This window comes from Pseudophryne corroboree, chromosome 3 (assembly GCF_028390025.1).
Source record: "Pseudophryne corroboree isolate aPseCor3 chromosome 3, aPseCor3.hap2, whole genome shotgun sequence".
Classification (NCBI taxonomy): domain Eukaryota; kingdom Metazoa; phylum Chordata; class Amphibia; order Anura; family Myobatrachidae; genus Pseudophryne; species Pseudophryne corroboree.
In genome coordinates, this window is record NC_086446.1 from 9,324,218 (window position 1) to 9,342,160 (window position 17,943).

General features: G+C 49.2%; 1 protein-coding gene across 1 annotated transcript in view; it reads left to right on the forward strand.

Annotated features, from left to right (window-relative positions):
* LOC135057005 (zinc finger protein OZF-like) overlaps positions 1-17,943 on the forward strand; it is a 48,287-nt gene that overhangs the window by 233 nt on the left and 30,111 nt on the right. The gene's annotated exons all lie outside the window — the stretch shown is intronic.

Sequence of the window (17,943 nt, forward strand, 5' to 3'; positions counted from 1 at the left end):
ATATATACTGTGATCTTACACACTGTATAAATGTCCTGTATACCCCTACGCAGCACCTAATGTCCTATATATCCCTACACAGCGCCTACTGTCCTATATACCCCTACACAGCGCCTAACGTCCTATATACCCCTACACAGCGCCTACTGTCCCGTATACCCCTGCACAGCGCCTACTGTCCCATATACCCCTACACAGCGCCTAATGTCCCGAATACCCCTACACAGCGCCTACTATCCCGTATACCCCTACACAGCGCCTACTGTCCTATATACCCCTACACAGCGCCTAATGTCCCGTATACCCCTACACAGCACCTACTGTTCTATATACCCCTACACAGCGCCTAATGTCCCGTATACCCCTACACAGCACCTACTGTTCTATATACCCCTACACAGCGCCTACTGTCCCGTATACCCCTGCACAGCGCCTACTGTCCTATATACCCCTACACAGCGCCTAATGTCCCGAATACCCCTACACAGCGCCTACTATCCCGTATACCCCTACACAGCACCTACTGTCCTATATACCCCTACACAGCGCCTAATGTCCCGTATACCCCTACACAGCACCTACTGTTCTATATACCCCTACACAGCACCTAATGTCCTATATACCCCTACACAGCGCCTAATGTCCCGTATACCCCTACACAGCGCCTACTGTCCCGTATACCCCTACACAGCGCCTACTGTCCTATATACCCCTACACAGCGCCTAATGTCCCGTATACCCCTACACAGCGCCTACTGTCCGCCTACTGTCCCGTATACCCCTACACAGCGCCTACTGTCCTATGTACCCCTACACAGCGCCTAATGTCCCGTATACCCCTACACAGCGCCTACTGTCCTATATATCCCTACACAGCGCCTACTGTCCTATATACCCCTACACAGCGCCTAATGTCCCGAATACCCCTACACAGCGCCTACTGTCCTATATATCCCTACACAGCGCCTACTGTCCTATGTACCCCTACACAGCGCCTAATGTCCCGTATACCCCTACACAGCGCCTACTGTCCTATATATCCCTACACAGCGCCTACTGTCCTATATACCCCTACACAGCGCCTAATGTCCCGAATACCCCTACACAGCGCCTACTGTCCTATATATCCCTACACAGCGCCTACTGTCCTATATACCCCTACACAGCGCCTAATGTCCCGTATACCCCTACACCGCCTACTGTCCTATATATCCCTACACAGCGCCTACTGTCCTATATACCCCTACACAGCGCCTAATGTCCCGTATACCCCTACACAGCGCCTACTGTCCTATATACCCCTACACAGCGCCTAACGTCCTATATACCCCTACACAGCACCTAATGTTCCGTATACCCCTACACAGCGCCTACTGTCCTATATACCCCTACACAGCACCTAATGTCCCGTATACCCCTACACAACGCCTACTGTCCCGTATACCCCTACACAGCGCCTACTGTCCTACTGTATATACCCCGCCTAATGTCCCGTATACCCCCACACAGCGCCTAATGTCCCGTACACCTACATTGTGCGAAATGTAATTTCCTGTGATCCTGTACAGTGCATATTGTCCTTTACACTGTACACATAAAGTACAGAGCATATAATTTTATCTTCAGGGATCCAGAGGGATATGATGGGTTTGTAGGTGGTAGAGGACCTGGTACCAAACAGTTAAGGCTTTCAGCTCCCAGGATGCACTGGTACCTCTCCCCTATACCCTACCCCCAGCCAAAGGCCTAGTCAATATTTCTTTGGTGGCGGCAGGAGCCAGTGCACCTTTAGACAGGGGCGACTGCTTTGCTTTTAAGTTTCTTTTTTTATTTTAGTAGTATGTTTTAGAGCCAGCAGCACTGAGCAGTCCTTTAGGACACCGGTGCTGCTAATCCAACAGCTCCGTGCCGGCGCTGCAGTGCTGGTAACTGGGCCAGGGATTTCAGCTGGCATCAGCGCGGCACCACTATAAGACGCCATACTTGCCTACCTGACCCTCTCCATGAGGGAGAAAATGCTCTGTTCCTGGACTTTCCTGGTAATGTATGATTACCATCACCTGTGGTGAGCTAGTTAATTGATAAGAAAGGTGTTTCACCACAGGTGATGGCAATCATACATTACCAGGAAAGTCCAGGAACAGAGCATTTTCTCCCTCATGGAGAGGGTCAGGTAGGCAAGTATGCAAGACGCCCGGGCTGCAGCCGAAGACTCGGGAGCAGGTAAAGTGTTTTCTCATTCTCGGGGGAATCGCATGTATAGGAGCCTTGTCCCCCAGTGCTGGAGAACACCGGAGGCGCTGAGGTGGCACCCTACATCCGCTCACCCACTAGGCCACCGAGGATTAAATTGGCATTAAGGATTTGTTTGAGGTCTGCTGCCCTGGGGTCAACGTCAGGAAGGGGAGGAAATAGCTCCTCCTCCAGCTAACGGAGGTTTCCCGCATTTGAGCCGCACATTTAAACCCTCCTCCCCCCCAGCGAGATGCTCAGTAGCCATTTTTACAGGCTGTCTACTGCAGCAGGTCTCGGGAGGATCCTGTCTCCTTGTATACCTCTCCTCTGGGCCAGGTTTATACGGCATGTGATCCTACCAGCCTTTGAGGCTTGCGTAGTTGATTCAGTAACCCAAATTTTTTATGCATTGTGTGAATATATCTGCTGCTGTGATATTATTCTTATATTTTATTTATAGGGCGCCACAAGTGTTTTACAGCGCCGTACAAAGGACAGTACAGGGAGACAAAACTTAGCATTACAGTAAATAAGTAACAGAAATAGAGTACGGGTAACAAAGAGCACCACAATTCTCAAGACATAATACAGCCTAGATATAAGTAGTGAGGAAGTGATCATCGTACTACTAGGGGCTGGTGGCCATAGATGGAGATGAGCCTTTACCAGTAGGAGAGAAAGCGGGTAAAGATGGTCACTGAGTAGGGGAGAGCTGCGAGTGAAATGTGTCGAGAAGAGGGCTTGGACAACAAGAGGGAAGAGGGCCCTGCTCTGAAGGTGCTAACAATCTAGTGTGGAGGGGCGACAGACAGATGACATGAGGCGCAAGCAAGCGGAAGGAAGCCAGATGGCAGTATGTAAGTAAAGCAGAGATGTTCAAGGCGTGGGGCAGGGGAATGGAGGAGCAGCCTAAGGGGGTGGTCTTCTGTATGCTGGCGGTCGGGCTCCCGGCGCTCAGTATACCGGCGCCGGGAGCCCGACCGCCGGCATACCGACACTTATTTTCCCTCGTGGGGATCCACGACCCCCCATAGAGGGAGAATAAAATAGTGTGGCGCACGTAGCGCGCCACCGTGCCCGTAGCGTGGCGAGCGCAGCGAGCCCGCAAGGGGCTCATTTGCGCTTGCCACACTGTCGGTAAGCCGGCGGTCGGGCTCCTGGCGCCGGTATGCTGGTCGCCGGGAGCCCGACCGCCGGCCAGCCGTAGTGAACCCGCCTAAGGACTAGGTTATGCATTAAAGGGTTATGCTTTGATGAATAGGTGGGTTTTCAGTGCTCGTTTGAAGCCTTGCAAGGTCGGGAGAGTCTAATGGAGCAGGGGAGTGTGGTCCACTGAAGGGGTGCAGCACGGGCTGTTTTTCTCAACTGTCCGCTTTATCTATCCCCTTGCTTTCTCCCTAACTCATTAACCAGGTGTCTAGGAGTATAAGTACCTCACACTTACTTATAGCTGTGAAAGGTGCCACATTACATTGCCTGGCTTTACTGTGCACCATGTTGGCTACAGACAAGGGGAAGGAGTTTGGGCTCCTATCTTGATCACGTGCAAATCCTGTTTTGCCTGGTTATCTCCTCAGGATTTTGTGTAGGATGATCTGTGTTTAAAGTACCACTGAAACAACAGCCTGCCTCAGCACCTGTTCAAGAACAACCTTAGGTGTCTTCCTTATCTCAGGTAATGGCACAGCTAATAGATAGTTTGTCTACTTCAGCGTTGTCCAACCCGTGACTCTCGCTAGATAGCTGGAAGCCGGGATTGAACCAGCAGTACAGGATAGCTGGAAGCCGGGATTGAACCAGCAGTACAGAATAGCTGGAAGCCGGGATTGAACCAGCAGTACAGAATAGCTGGAAGCCGGGATTGAACCAGCAGTACAGAATAGCTGGAAGCCGGGATTGAACCAGCAGTACAGAATAGCTGGAAGCCGGGATTGAACAAGCAGTACAGGATAGCTGGAAGCTGGGATTGAACCAGCAGTACAGAATAGCTGGAAGCTGGGATTGAACCAGCAGTTCAGAATAGCTGGATAGGATACTCAGTGATGCAGGCTTGCAGATATACTGGAGATGGTATTGACCAGCAGTGCAGGTTTGCAGGTATACTGGAGATAGAATAACCAGCGGTGCAGGTTTGCAGATATCCTGGAGATGAGATAACTAGTGGTGCAAGTTTGCAGATAACCTGGAGATGAGATATCCTCTCCAGTCAATGAGGTATTGAAGACGTCTAGCGGATTCGGGAGTCCAGGATCTTTTAAATTTCAAACTCAAAACCATGTTGAGTGTGCACCTTAGCACCAGAGGGAGGTTGAGACTGAAACCGATTCAGAATCAGAGGCTTGAGTAGCGAGACATGGAAGGAGTTCGGAATGCGGAGATGAGGAGAAAGTTTGAGTTGAAAGGCGACAGGGTTGATTACCTTCTAAATGGTGAATGGACCAATGTACCGGGGTACAAACTTCATAGATGGTACTCGAAGACGAAGGTTTTGTGTGGAGAGCCACACTCTGCCACCAGTTTGAAGATGAGGAACAGCTTTTCTCTTCCGATCCGCAAATAGTTTGTATCGCTTGGAAGACTTTTTTAATGCAGAATGGACTGATTTCCAAATTGAGAAAAAGTCTTTAAGCGCAGCTTGAGCCGCTGGAACATCCAGAGGTGGTATGGACTAGAATTCTGGGACCCGTGGATGTTGCCCAAAAACGGTGAAGAAAGGTGTTGACCCCAAAGAGGAACGATAAGTATTATTGTGAGAGAATTTGGCCATGGGGAGTAAGTAGACGCAATTATCTTGAGAGGAGGCAAGAAACATGCGGAGGAATGTCTCTAAATCTTGGTTAACTCACTCAGTCTGTCCATTACTCTGAGGATGGTAAGCTGTGGAGAACTTCAACTTGATTTGCAGAGAAGCGCAAAGAGATTTCCAGAACTTTGCAATGAATTGGACTCCACGATCCGAAACTATTTCTCTTGGTAATCCATGAAGACGAGATAAACAACTTGGAGAGTTGAGGAGCAGACGTGAGAGTGGAATAAAATGTGCCATTTTAGAGAAGCGGTCGACGATGAACCAGACGGTGTTCTTTCTCTATAATGGAGGAAGATCAGTGACGAAGTCCATCGATATGTGAGTCCATGGACAAACTGGAATGGATAATGGGTGTAATGGCCCACAGGTGGTTGACGGAACGACTTATGCTGGGCGCATGAAATCTTGAGTGTCTTGTGTGGTGGGCCACCAATAGGATCTTCTCAGGAATTCCAAAGTTTTTTTGAGTCCCTACATGACCTGAGAAGAGAGAGGAGTGTGCCCATTGTAGAAGTTGCTTGCGAAGTTTGGGAGCAACAAAAGTCTTACCAGGAGGAGGAGTAGAGTTCATTTTGGTTGAAGCAAAAACTGACGGATTATGGATGGGACGAGGTTCCTCCGGTGACAGTTCCTTTTCAGGGCAGAGGGAACGGGAGAGAGCATTCGCCTTCCCATTCTGGGAGCCAGAATGGTGGGTGAGCTTGAAATTGAAGCGAGAAAAAAATTGATATCACCGTGCCTGGTGAGGAGAGCAGCATTGAAGACTCTTGAGGAACAGAAGATTCAGATGATCCGTGAAAACGGTAACTAGGAATTGAGCTCCTTCTATTGCCACTTTTTTTAAAAGCAGTTTAATTGCCAATAATTCCTTTTCTCCAAGAAGATAATTCTTCTCGGTGGAAGAGAATTTTCTTGAAAAACTACCACGGGTGGATTTTCTCATCGGAGAATAGCTGAGAGAGAACTGCTCCCGTGCCCTCAGAAGAAACGTCGACTTCCAGGATGAATGGCCAAAAAATGTCTGGTTGCTGATGCACAGGGGCTGATGTGAATGCTTCTTTTAATAGACAAAAAGCTTGTTTTTCTTCAGGGGGACCAAACAGTCGGGTTGTCATTTTTGCTAGTGAGAGCTTTGAGAGGAGCCACCAAAGTTGAGAAGCCACGAATACATTTTCTGTAATAATTGGTGAACCCTAGGAAGCGTTGAGTTGCCTTGAGAGTTGAAGGTTCATTCCAGGAGAAAATGGCCTTGACCTTTTCTAGATTCATGTGCAGATTAGAACCGTAAATAATGTAACCCAAGAATGCAATGTATGGCACTTCAAAGAAGCACTTCTCAAGTTTGCTTCCTCAGTCTTCTGAGCACTTCTTGGACTTGCTGACGATGAGTTTGTAGGTTACTGGAGAAGATTAAAATGTTGTCTAAATATACCACAATGGACTGGTACAATAAATCCTGGAAGATTTTGTTGACGAAGTGCTGGAACACTGCTGGTGCATTACTGAGACCGAATGGCATTACTAAATACTCGTAATAACCCATCATGAGTGTTAAATGTGGTCTTCCATTCGTCGCTGGCACATACACGAATTAAATGATATGCCTCTCATAGATCCAATTTTGAAAAATTGTGGCTCCTTTAACCCGATAGAAAAGTTCAGTTAGGAAGGGTAGCGGTTCTTGACTGTAATGTAATTTAACCCCCCTGTAATCGATACAGACACGGAGTCCTCTATCCTTCTTTTTGACAAAGAAGAAACCTGCTCCTGCAGGCGAAGATGAGGAACCTATTAAGCCTTTCTCAAGGTTCTCCTTGATACTCAGACATGGCAGCTATTTCAGGAATGGACAAAGGATAAGTTCTTCCTCTGGGTGGAGATTTGACAGATATAAGGTTAATGGGTTAGTCCCATTCTCTATGTGGTTGTAATTTGTCTGCTCCTCCCTTACTAAAGACATCAGCAAACGTGTGGTATTGCTCAGAGAGATCATCAGGAATAGGAACCTCTGCCTGATGAGCTGGAATGACTTCGCGAAGACACTTGTCATGACACTTAGAACCCCAGGAAATAATCTGCATGGAAGTCCAGTCCAATTGAGGATTATGCTGCTGGAGCCAAGGAAGTCCGAGAATGAGAGGGTGAATTGCTCTGGAGATAACTAAGAATGAGAGGGCCTCAGAATGTAACACCCCCACCTGAAGGTTTAGATTGCAAGTCTCTTGGAGAATAGTCCCATGAGGTATAGTACTACGGTCTACTGCCGTGAGAGTGATGGCTTGAGAAAGCTTCCTAGTAGGTATCTGATGTTTGCACACCAGGACAACCGAAATTAAATTTTCTGCTGCGCCAAAATCTAGTACAGCAGGAAATTATTCAGAACCGGTGGGAAGCTGCATAGAAACAGAGATGATGGAATCCTTCTTGCTTGGAGAGTTTTTTTACGCTTCTTAGCTTCTACCCTCCTCCAGAGACTAGGAATGCCCATTTCCCAGACGCTTGGAACAGGTTGTCAGTTGGTGGTCACTTCCTCCACAGTTTATCTGCATAGGCTCAACATCTGAAGAAGGAGAAGGAAGGCGAGGAGGTGGCCGCTGCTTAACTCGGTCGAGAAGAGATTTTTCATTAGTCCTTTCTCTTAGGCTAAGATTGATTTTATTACATAAAGACATAAGATCTTTGAGAGTAGAAGGCATATCTCGAGAAGATAGCTCATCTTTGCGTTTTTCAGAGAGGCAACGCCAGGAAGCCACGGTCAAGGCTTCCCCGTTTCATTGGAGTTCAGATGCCAGAGTTTGAAAGTCAATTATGTACTGTTCGACTTTCCTAGAGCCTTGGCGGATTCTCATGATATCAATGGAAGTGGACATTGAGCGTCCAGGCTTGTCAAAGATTCCGCAAAAAGACTGTAGAAACTTTGAGAATGGGATCTGATCTCTCCCACAGAGGAGATTCCCACTCAAGGGCTTTTCCGGACAGTAGAGAAACGATGAATGCCACCTTAGACTTGGAGGAGGTAAAATTTTCAGGAAGAAGTGTGAAATACACATCACAGAGATTTAGAAATCCCCTACAGAGCTTGAGATTTCCATCGAATTTCTCAGGCGTAGGGAGGCGGATAACCTTGGAAGATGCAGAAGGACATTGGTGGACTTCACGGGCAGTAGATTGAGACGAGGGTATAGCCAAAGATGCTTGAAACTCGTCTTGCCGTGCAGCGAGGTCCTGTAAGCCTTTTACCATCTGTCGCTGCATTGCTTCCAGACCCTTCAGGCGTGTCACAATGATAGCTGAGTGACACTTGTGGTGGAGATTGATAACTGGAAGCTGGGATTGAATCAGCAGTACAGGAAAGCTGGAAGCTGAGGGTGAACCAGCAGTTCAGGATAGCTGGAAGCTGGGATTGAACCAGCAGTAAAGGATAGCTGGAAGCTGGGATTGAACCAGCAGTACAGGATAGCTGGAAGCTGAGAGTGAATCAGCAATACAGGATAGCTGGAAGCTGGGATTGAACCAGCAGTAAAGGTTAGCTGGAAGCTGGGATTGAACCAGCAGTAAAGGTTAGCTGGAAGCTGGGATTGAAGCAGCAGTTCAGGATAGCTGGATAGGATACTCAGTGATGCAGGCTTGCAGATATACTGGAGATGAGATAACCATTGATGCAGGCTTGCAGATATCCTGGAGATGAGATGACCAGCGGTGCAGGTTTGCAGATATCCTGGAGATGAGATAACCAGCAATGTAGGCTTGCAGATAGCAGAAGATGAGATAACCAGCAATGCAGGCTTGCAGATAACCTGGAGATGAGATAACCAGCGGTGCAGGCTTGCAGATATCCTGGAGATGAGATGACCAGCGGTGCAGGTTTGCAGATATCCTGGAGATGAGATGACCAGTGATGCAGGTTTGCAGATAGCCTGGAGATAGGAGTCAGGAAGTGCTGAAGTTGGTAATGCACTGTCTCTTTAAGCAGGATATTGCAGGAGCTCTCTACAGGCTTGAGGACAACAAAGTACTAACAGCTTCTCAGTGCTTGGAGCTGGAATATATACCCCTTACTCTCTGGTGTTAGGCTGAAGGGATCACATGTCAGGGAAACACTACCTGGTTGGAGAGTTCTCTGCAGATGCAAAAAAATGGTGAACTGCTCAATCAGATAGTGATGTCACTCAGGTGCTAAAAGGGAGGGGTAATTCTGTGTAGGAAAAAACAATGGTTCCCTAATGCACACTGAGTGAATAATATTATTACATAATAGTCAGATAATACGGAGATCTTGGTTGCGTATATCTGCAGATATAGGGTTAAGCCCCCAGGCCGATCGACAAGGCCTCTCCGTCACTGGGGGTCCCTAATATTAGGTATGGGTCCGGGGTGCAGGACCCCATAATGTCGGCACAGGTCGGCTACCCCAGGTCAGCACACAGGTGAGAGTTAATAGGGTTAATAAGAAGCACAGAAGTGCTATGTGAGTGGTGTGATTAAAATAATACAAAAATATATACAAAATGATAGGGAAACTCATAAGTGTTAATAAAGTGTTAGGGTGTGCCGACCTGAAGCAGCCCAGCGATACCGACACAGGGGCCACCACACCCCACACCCACCCCATAAATAATTCCAAATATGTCTGGGTTGAATTCCCAGTGTAAGGCCACATGGTAATGGCTCCTACAGCATCTGAGAGCCAGCTTACCTGGGGATACCCCTGACTTCCCCCTATGGCAGTCTAGAGTCAGCAATCCCTCCTAATGCTGACCCGTTCATGCCTCTCAATACAATGCAAAAAAATGGTGAACTGCTCAATCAGATAGTGATGTCACTCAGGTGCTAAAAGGGAGGGGTAATTCTGTGAAGGAAAAAACAATGGTTCCCTAATGCACACTGAGTGAATAATATTATTACATAATAGTCAGATAATACGGAGATCTTGGTTGCGTATATCTGCAGATATAGGGTTAAGCCCCCAGGCCGATCGACAAGGCCTCTCCGTCACTGGGGGTCCCTAATATTAGGTATGGGTCCGGGGTGCAGGACCCCATAATGTCGGCACAGGTCGGCTACCCCAGGTCAGCACACAGGTGAGAGTTAATAGGGTTAATAAGAAGCACAGAAGTGCTATGTGAGTGGTGTGATTAAAATAATACAAAAATATATACAAAGTGATAGGGAAACTCATAAGTGTTAATAAAGTGTTAGGGTGTGCCGACCTGAAGCAGCCCAGCGATACCGACACAGGGGCCACCACACCCCACACCCACCCCATAAATAATTCCAAATATGTCTGGGTTGAATTCCCAGTGTGAGGCCACATGGTAATGGCTCCTACAGCATCTGAGAGCCAGCTTACCTGGGGATACCCCTGACTTCCCCCTATGGCAGTCTAGAGTCAGCAATCCCTCCTAATGCTGACCCGTTCATGCCTCTCAATACAATGCAAAAAAATGGTGAACTGCTCAATCAGATAGTGATGTCACTCAGGTGCTAAAAGGGAGGGGTAATTCTGTGTAGGAAAAAACAATGGTTCCCTAATGCACACTGAGTGAATAATATTATTACATAATAGTCAGATAATACGGAGATCTTGGTTGCGTATATCTGCAGATATAGGGTTAAGCCCCCAGGCCGATCGACAAGGCCTCTCCGTCACTGGGGGTCCCTAATATTAGGTATGGGTCCGGGGTGCAGGACCCCATAATGTCGGCACAGGTCGGCTACCCCAGGTCAGCACACAGGTGAGAGTTAATAGGGTTAATAAGAAGCACAGAAGTGCTATGTGAGTGGTGTGATTAAAATAATACAAAAATATATACAAAGTGATAGGGAAACTCATAAGTGTTAATAAAGTGTTAGGGTGTGCCGACCTGAAGCAGCCCAGCGATACCGACACAGGGGCCACCACACCCCACACCCACCCCATAAATAATTCCAAATATGTCTGGGTTGAATTCCCAGTGTAAGGCCACATGGTAATGGCTCCTACAGCATCTGAGAGCCAGCTTACCTGGGGATACCCCTGACTTCCCCCTATGGCAGTCTAGAGTCAGCAATCCCTCCTAATGCTGACCCGTTCATGCCTCTCAATACAATGCAAAAAAATGGTGAACTGCTCAATCAGATAGTGATGTCACTCAGGTGCTAAAAGGGAGGGGTAATTCTGTGTAGTTCTCTGCAGAGTCAGCTGATCAGTAAGTAACATGCAGTACTCCAGACTAGGCTTCAGAGTGGACTGAGGCCTCGCAGGCCGGGAAAGAGCCAAAGCCTAACTATTCTGAAACGGATGCTGTGACTGACAGCACGGGACACTGGATGGACCAGCGAATGGCGGACAGTGCTTTGGGTTGCGCCGCAGGTAGTTCAAAGTGCGTCTGGGAAACTCTGTATACCTCTGTTTTGTGACACGTGCCCCCACTACAACAACGGACAGGCTTTTACTCCACACTGTTCCTGGTCTGCAAACCAAATGGCTCTTTTCAACCTATACTCAACCTCAAGGCTCTCAACAAGTTTATATGAGTACCCAAGTTATGCATGAAAACCCTCCGTTCCATTGTTCTGGCATTAGAACCTGGGGATTTTATGGCTTCCCTGGACATTCACGATGCATACCTATCAATGCCATCCATCAGCGATACCTCAGGTTTGCTATCCTTCACCAGCATTATCAGTTCCATGCGCTGCCCTTCGGATTGTCTATGGCCCCTCGGATTTCTACCAAGATTTTGGCAGTCATGGCGGCACATATCAGGCGTCAGGGGGTCTTAATTTCTCTTACGTCCTAGAGGATGCTGGGGTCTCCGTAAGGACCATGGGGTATAGACGGGCTCCGCAGGAGACATGGGCATTATAAAGAACTTTTAGTATGGGTGTGCACTGGCTCCTCCCTCTATGCCCCTCCTCCAGACCTCAGTTAGATCCTGTGCCCAGAGGAGACTGGGTGCATTACAGGGGAGCTCTCCTGAGTTTCTCAGTTTAAAGAATTTTGTTAGGTTTTTTATTTTCAGGGAGCACTGCTGGCAACAGGCTCCCTGCATCGTGGGACTGAGGAGTGAGAAGCAGACCTACTTAACTGATAGGCTCTGCTTCTTAGGCTACTGGACACCATTATCTCCAGAGGGAGTCGGAACACAGGTCTCACCCTGCAGTTCGTCCCGGAGCCGCGCCGCCGTCCTCCTTGCAGAGCCGGAAGATAGAAGCCGGGTGAGTATGACAAGAAAAGAACACTTCAAGGCGGCAGAAGACTTCAGATCTTCACTGAGGTAAGCGCAGTGGTAACGCTGCACTCCATTGCTCCCACACAACACACACAGGCACAGATGGGTGCAGTGCGCAGGGGGGGCGCCCTGGGCAGCAATAAACCTCAAGGCTGGCATAATAGAGTTCATTAGGCTGCAGAAGCAGTAAATAGATTAACCCCCGCCATTTTTTGAGAATTAGAGCGGGACCGAAGCCCGCTGCTGGAGGGGGCGGAGTTTGATCCCTCAGCACTAACCAGCGCCATTTTCTCCACCGAAACTGCAGAGACGCTGGCTCCCCGGACTCTCCCCTGCTGAACACGGATCAGGGGGCTGAAAAAGAGGAGGGGGGGCACAATATTGGCGCAGTGAGTGGGAAAGTTATTGTTATAATATAAAAGCGCTGTCTGGGCTTATTCAAGTGTCAGTTTGGCGCTGGGTGTGTGCTGGCATACTCTCTCTCTCTCTGTCTCTCCCTGTCTCTCCAAAGGGCCTGTTTGAGGAATTGTCCCCTTATAGTTATATCCCGGTGTGTGTGTGGGGGGTGTCGGTACGTGCGTGTCGGCATGTTTGAAGCGGAAGGCTCGTCCAAGGAGGAGGTGGAGCAGATGAGTGGTGAGTCCCCATCGGTGGTGTCGACTCAGGAATGGATGGATATGTGGCATATGTTAAATGCAAGTGTAGCATCCTTACATAAGAGACTGGACAAAGCAGAGTCCAGGGAGACAACAGGGGGTCAATCCACTGATTGGACCGACTCACAGGGCCCTTCGGGGTCTCAGAAACATCCTTTGTCACAAATAGTAGACACAGATACCGACACGGACTCTGACTCCAGTATCGACTATGAGGAAGCAAGATTGCACCCTAGGATGACAGAAAGTATTCAGTGTATGATTATTGCAATAAAGGATGTTTCGCATATCACTGATGAACCCTCGGTTCCCGACACGAGGGTACACATGTTTTTAAGGGAAAGAAGCAGGTAGTAACCTTTCCCCCATCTCATGACCTTAACGAGTTATTTGAAAAGGCTTGGGAAACTCCAGATAAGAAACTGCAGATTCCCGAAAGAGTTCTTATGGCGTACCCTTTCCCTACACAGGACAGGGTACGTTGGGAATCCTCTCCCAGGGTGGACAGGGCTTTAACACACCTGTCCAAGAAGGTGGCGCTGCCGTCTCCGAACACGGCGGCCCTCAAGGATCCTGCGGACCGCAGGCAGGAGACTACATTAAAGTTTATCTATACACATACTGCCACTTTGCTCAGACCGGCAATTGCGTCGGCATGGGTATGTAGTGCAGTTGCAGCTTGGACAGATACCCTGTCAGCTGACCTTGATACCCTAGATAGGGATACCATTTTGTTAACTTTAGCCCATATTAAGGACGCAGTCTTATATATGAGAGATGCTCAAAGAGACATTGGATTTCTGGGTTCCAGAGCCAATGCCATGGCTATTTCTGCGAGACAATCCATATGGACCCGCCAATGGACGGGTGATGCGGACTCAAAAAAGCATATGGAGGTTTTACCTTACAAGGGTGACGTGTTGTTTGGGGACGTTCTTGCAGACCTGGTTTCCACAGCTACAGCGGGTAAATCTACCTTTTTACCTTTTGTTCCCCAACAGCAAAAGAAAACTCCACAGTATCAGATGCAGTCCTTTCGGTCGCATAAGTCCAGAAGAGGTCGGGGCTCCTCCTTCCTTGCCATAGGTAAGGGTAGAGGGAAAAGAACAACTGCTTCAGCTGGTTCCCTGGAGCAGAAATCCTCCCCGGCTTCTACTACGTCCACTGCATGACGCTGGGGCTCCCCTACCGGAGTCTGCACCGGTGGGGGCATGCCGTCGACTCTTCAGCCAAGTCTGGATTCAGTCAGACGTGGATCCTTGGGCGATGGAAATTGTTTCCCAGGGCTACAAGCTGGAATTCGAGGAAGTGCCCCCGTGCCGTTTTTTCAAGTCGGCCTTAACAACTTCTTCCCCAGAGAGGGAAGTAGTGTTATCTGCAATTCAAATGCTGTGTCAACAGCAAGTGATTGTCAGGGTTCCCCTGGTCCAACAGGGAAAAGCATATTATTTGAACCTGTTTGTGGTCCCGAAGCCGGATGGTTCAGTTAGACCCATTTTAAATCTAAAATCCCTAAACCTGTACTTGAAAAGATTCAAATTCAAGATGGAATTGCTCCGAGCTGTAATATCCAGCCTGGACGGGGGGGATTTTATGGTGTCGCTGGACATAAAGGATGCTTACCTTCATGTCCCCATTTAGCCCTCTCATCAGGAGTACCTGAGATTCGCTGTACAGGATTGTCATTACCAGTTTCAGACGTTGCCGTTTGGGCTTTCCAAGGCCCCGAGGATTTTCACCAAGGTAATGGCAGAAATGATGGTGATCCTGCGCAGGCAGGGAGTCACAATTATCCCATACTTCTCCTGATAAAGGCGAGATCAAGAGATCAATTGCTGAAGAACGTGTCGTTCACCCTGAGAGTGCTCCAACAGCACGGTTGGATTCTCAATCTGCCAAAGTCGCAATTGGTTCCAACAACTCGACTATCGTTCCTAGGCATGATTCTGGACACGGAACTAAAGAAGGTTTTTCTCCCATCGTAAAAAGCCCAGGACCACCAGAACATGGTCAGAGACCTGCTAAAGCCAAAAAGAGTGTCAGTTCATCAATGCACTCGAGTTCTGGGAAAAATGGTGGCAACCTACGAGGCCATTCCCTTCGGCAGGTTTCATGTGAGGACTTTTCAGTGGGACCTTCTAGACAAGTGGTCCGGGTCCCATCTACAAATACATCAGAAAATAACACTGTCCCCCAGGGTCAGGGTGTCTCTTCTATGGTGGCTGCAAAGTGCTCACCTTATAGAGGGTCGCAGGTTCGGCATTCAGAATTGGGTTCTGGTGACCATGGACGCGAGCCTCCGAGGATGGGGAGCAGTCACCCAAGGAAAACATTTTCAGGGACTATGGTCAAGCCAGGAGTCCTGTCTGCACATCAACGTGCTGGAATTAAGGGCCATATACAACGGCCTTCGACAAGCGGAGATTCTTCTTCGCAACCTACTGGTTCTGATTCAATCAGACAATGTCACAGCCATGGCTCATGTGAACCGCTAAGGCAGGACAAGGAGCAGAGTCGTGATGGCGGAAGCCACCAGTATTCTTCGCTGGGCGGAAAGTCACGTAAGCGCTCTGTCAGCTGTCTTCATTCCGGGAGTGGACAACTGGGAAGCAGACTTCCTCAGCAGACACGATCTCCATCCGGGAGAGTGGGGACTTCATCAAGAAGTCTTTGCAGAGATAATGGGTCTCTGGGGAGTTCCTCAGGTGGACATGATGGTGTCACAACTCAACAAGAAGCTTCGGAGGTATTGTGCCAGGTCCCGGGACCCTCAGGCAATAGCAGTAGACGCCCTGGTAACACCATGGGTGTTTCAGTCGGTCGATGTGTTTCCTCCTCTTCCTCTCATCGCAAAGATTTTGAGGATCATAAGACAAAAAAAGAGTACAGACAATTCTCATTGTTCCAGATTGGCCTCGAAGGGCCTGGTACTCAGATCTTCAGGAAATGCTCACAGAAGATCCTTGGCCTCTTCCTCTCAGGGAGGACCTTGCAGCAGGGACCCTGCGTGTTCCAAGACTTACCGCAGTTGCGTTTGACGGCATGGCGGTTGAACACCGGATCCTAGCTGGGAAAGGTATTCCGGAGGAGGTCATAGCTACTCTAATAAAGGCTAGGAAGGAGGTGACGGCGAAACATTATCACCGTATTTGGAGGAAATATGTCTCTTGGTGTGAAACCAAGAATGCTTCTACGGAAGATTTCCATCTGGGCCGTTTTCTCCACTTCCTACAGACAGGTGTAGATATGGGCCTAAAGTTAGGCTCCATTAAGGTACAGATTTCGGCCCTATCTATATTCTTTCAGAAGGAATTGGCTTCTCTCCCAGAAGTCCAAACTTTTGTGAAGAGAGTGCTGCACATCCAGCCTCCTTTTGTGCCCCCAGTGGCACCATGGGACGTGAACGGGGTGTTACAGTTCCTTAAATCACACTGGTTCAAACCCCTTCAAACGGTTGAGTTGGAATTTCTCACCTGGAAGGTGGTCATGTTATTGGCCTTGGCTTCGGCAAGGCGGGTGTCAGAATTGGCGGCCTTGTCTCACAAGAGCCCCTACTTGATTTTTCATGTGGATAGAGCAGAATTGAGGACTCATCCTCAATTTTTACCTAAGGTGGTGTCTTCATTTAATATGAACCAACCTATTGTGGTGCCTGTAACTACGAGTGACTTGGAGGACTCCAAGTCCCTCGATGTAGTCAGGGCTCTAAAGGTTTATGTAGCCAGGACGGCTAGGGTTAGGAAAACAGAGACTATGTTTGTCCTGTATGCAGCCAACAAGATTGGCGCGCCTGCGTCAAAGTAGACTATTGCTCGCTGGATCTGTAACACGATTCAGCAGGCTTATTCTATGGCTGGATTGCAGTTGCCAAATTCGGTAAAGGCCCATTCCACTAGGAAGGTGGGTTCTTCTTGGGTAGCTGCCCGAGGCGTCTCGCCTTTGCAGTTATGCCGAGCAGCTACTTGGTCGGGTTCAAACACTTTTGCAAAATTCTACAAGTTTGATACCGTGGCTGATGAGGACCTCGCGTTTGCTCAATCGGTGCTACAGAGTCATCCGCACTCTCCCGCTCGGTTTGGAGCTTTGATATAAACCCCATGGTCTTTACGGAGTCCCCAGCATCCTCTAGGACGTAAGAGAAAATAAGATTTTAAACCTACCGGTAAATCTTTTTCTCCTAGTCCGTAGAGCAGGGGTGGGGAACCTCCGGCCCGCGGGCCGTATACGGCCCGCGAAGCCGTTTGGTCCGGCCCACCAGTTGGTGTCAGTGAGACACGCTGCCGCTCAGTCCGGCGGCAGCGCGTCTCAGCTGTTAGAACAGGGAGATGGACTGACGGAGGAGAGCGCGGCTCTCGGGCGGCTGCGGCGGCGTGTATTACTTCAAACCAGCCGCCGGTCCGTGAGCCAATCAGAGCTCGCGGACCAGCAGCCAATCAGGAGCCGCGGCTGCCGGTCCGCGAGCTCTGATTGGCTCTCGAACCGGCGGCTGGTTTGAAGTAGTACACGCCGCCGCAGCCTGACATAGCCGCGCTCTCCTCCCTGCCCTGACCCGACAGCCGTGCGCTCCGTGTCCCAAGGTAAGCAGCACGGAGGGGAGGGCATCTGCATACCTGGCACTGTGGGAGGCATTTGTATACCTGGCACTGTGGGGTGCATCTGTATACCTGGCACTGTGGGGGCATCTGCATACCTGGCACTGTGGGGACATCTGTATACCTGGCACTGTGGGGGGCATTTGTATACCTGTCACTGTGGGGGGCATTTGTATACCTGTCACTGTGGGGGGCATTTGTATACCTGGCACTGTGGGGGCATCTGCATAACTGGCACTGTGGGGGCATCTGTATACCTGGCACTGTGGGGGCATCTGTATACCTGTCACTGTGAGGGGCATTTGTATACCTGGCACTGTGGGGGCATCTGTATACCTGGCACTGTGGAGGGCATTTGTATACCTGGCACTGTGGGGGCATCTGTATACCTGGCACTGTGGGGGGCATTTGTACACCTGGCACTGTGGGGGCATCTG